The 2,819-nt window shown below is 38.4% G+C and overlaps 1 pseudogene; it reads right to left on the bottom strand.

Annotated features, from left to right (window-relative positions):
- Positions 1-320: 320 nt before the first annotated feature.
- Positions 321-2,548, bottom strand: LOC147728710 (uncharacterized; annotated as a pseudogene).
- Between the last annotated feature and the right edge of the window lie 271 nt (positions 2,549-2,819).

Below are 2,819 nucleotides of genomic sequence, written 5' to 3'. Positions count from 1 at the left end.
TCATTTGATGGGTTGTAAATTGAATCCCCCCCTTGGCGATACAAAAACGGGATCAATTGTTGATGCTGTCCTCTTTTTCTTTAACATCAAAGGCCTTATCTTCGTAAAATATTGTTGAAACCACTGAGAAAAAAACACAATAATAAGGTCACAGAGCAGGCATTGAGATGCATCTGTGAATAAATTCTGTAGTATTTACACAAGAGCAATGCTACTCAATAAAACAATATTATGATGTGATGGTATTATCTAAATTGGTAGTACAGGGTGAATAAACATTCAAAAAATGTTTGTGGCTATGCAAAAATAAATATAGTATCCTAAAAGAATAACTGTTCTTCTTCGTAACTTAAACAAAAGGATGCAATCTGCTGGGCTGCAGTTTTGTGCTCCTTAACTGCAACAATCACAAAGTAGGTTCCCTCCTCATCATTGTACAGTCTTCGTTCACTCCATTCCTTAGCCTGCAAAATTGTGAGGTATGTATAATAATTAGATATAGTTTGTAATTATTTAAATGTAGTTCTTTTAAGAATGAGGACCATGAGACCGCCAATCCTGTGGTGAATCAACGAACCAACGGATTGGCGGTCCCCCCACTGTATATAAAATTAGAGTGTACACCACCACTGGACCACTGCAATTGGCAGAGATCCATGATCTCAGGGTGGTGGCACAGTGGTCAGAGGCTGCAATATGCTGGGGGTGCCACTGCAGCACGGTCAAGCATTTTACGAGTTGCCTCACCGCCAGCCTTACCATGGAAAGGCTGGCGGTGAGGCAACAAAGGAAGGCCCTAACTGGGCCCCCTTTGTGACTGGGCCTGGGAGTCCCAGTTCCTGCATGGTGCAAACTGTGTGAGGGTTACCAATGGGCCTTTAGATAGGCACGGCTGTAACACCACTGCAGCACCACCTGCCCACCAAGAATTACAATTGTAATCCAGTGGGCGATGTGAGTACAGCTTTGGGGGTCCTCCTGCATGGCGCTGCCATGGATGGCAGCAGGAAAACAACCAATGTCGTAATCAGGCCCTTAATATTCTACATTGTTTATGCAGAGTGAGCATGAAGGCTTCAATGTAGACACTTTGTTTAACTCATATTAGTCTTTTTTGTTTACATACCTGAAAATTCTTCCCAACACATGGTCTCTGCACATGCTTTAAGAGCAATAGTGCCTCTAAATAATACAACACCACCAGTGTTTCCTGAGAAGAGAAATCCTGATTGGTATTTAGCTTTTCGATCACTGTGAGGAAGTCTTCTTTTGCCTTGTCCAAAATCAGTAAGCAGTGCCCCAGGGGTCTTCTTTTCTGCTGTGAATTCCCTATATCTAGGCAATATTAGGAAAGACATAATAACAGGATCTGCCCATGCAATAGTATTGAAACATAATAATTTAATGATTTTTGAATTGGGAACTTGCAATGAGGAGAAATGTTATTGTGTATGATCATCTAAAGGCTATTATACTTCACAATGATTACATTTTTACCTTCTGTGAGTGACTTCTTTTGAACTCCCTCTGCTTATTTTCTTCTGCATGTCCTTCATCAGACACTGGAAATGCTGAGCTGACAAATAGAGATCATTATCTTCTTCTCTCAGGTTTGTAGCCACCATGTGATAGTGGATAAACTGCTTGATATTTTTCATGTAATTTATGATTGTCTGCTGTGCTAAACCAAGCTCTTTCAGGCAGTTGAAGAACTCCAGTGTGCGTGGAATTTCCTTGATGAAATTTATTGATGGATCATCATGATTGTAGAGGAAAAGGAATCTTGCTACATTTTCCAGCTTAAATTAAATATATAAATACAGATAACAATAATTATATACTTCACTGAATATAATAGGTATTAGTAGGAATAAGGGTAGTCATAGTAATAAAAGCTTATTTGCATTCCCTCTTACTTGCAGTTGGAGACTGAGAGATCATGTTTTAAATAGTTTCTGAAATCAACAAGCAGTTTGCAGTCCAGGGAATGTTTCTTGTAAAGACCAGCGTCTCTCAGCTTCTTCCGTATAGTTGTCAGCCACTTTGTTTTACTTGGTCTGTTGGATTGAATAGTGAAATGTTTTAGAAAACAAACAGTATACAAATATAGGACTATGGTGCAAATAGATTTTGGTCATTTGAACTTACGGTTGGTATAATTCAGCAGCCTCTTCCTCTTCTCTCAGATGTTCATTCCCCATGTCTTCTTCGGCTGTGTTAGGTCTAAAAGTAAGGCATATAATTGAGCGATGCAACAGTTCATAGCATACAGGTTCCTTCAGATGACAGCACAACATGCTCAGATGGAATAGAGATCTGTACAAAGGTTAAATCATGTGCTAGTAAAATAGAAGACATATTAATTACACAAGTTTAAAGGGTTAAACATTAAGTATGACTTCATATAATGCAGTAGATATGAAAATAGATTTAGCAATTCTAATGTTAGCAAACTAATAATAAGGAAAGAAAAAAATATATATTTTACTTACATGATAACTTGAATGACAGGCTTTCCAACAACAAAACACCCATTTTCTTCCAGCATCTTTATGACCGTTTTTCTGGTCTCTTCGTTAAAAAGGAGCTGCAGATTATCATAGGTGTATATTCTTCCTTTAAAAATAGATGAGAAATCATAGATTCTCTTGCCTCCTTTAAAACTGCTGCAATCGCTTCAGGAGTACTTTTCTTCTTGCAAACTCGTGCCAAGTGAACTGACAACTGCTCACAATTTTTAAAGCACTTTGTGCAACCAATGGGATGCGATTCGCTTTGCTAGAAGGAAAATAAAAAGGTTATGTAACGAGAATAACATG

Source organism: Lissotriton vulgaris, chromosome 3_1 (genome assembly GCF_964263255.1).
Source record: "Lissotriton vulgaris chromosome 3_1, aLisVul1.2, whole genome shotgun sequence".
NCBI classification, from domain to species: Eukaryota; Metazoa; Chordata; class Amphibia; order Caudata; family Salamandridae; genus Lissotriton; species Lissotriton vulgaris.
The sequence above is the reverse complement of the archived record's forward strand: the minus strand, read 5'-3'. Positions and strand labels throughout refer to the sequence as shown.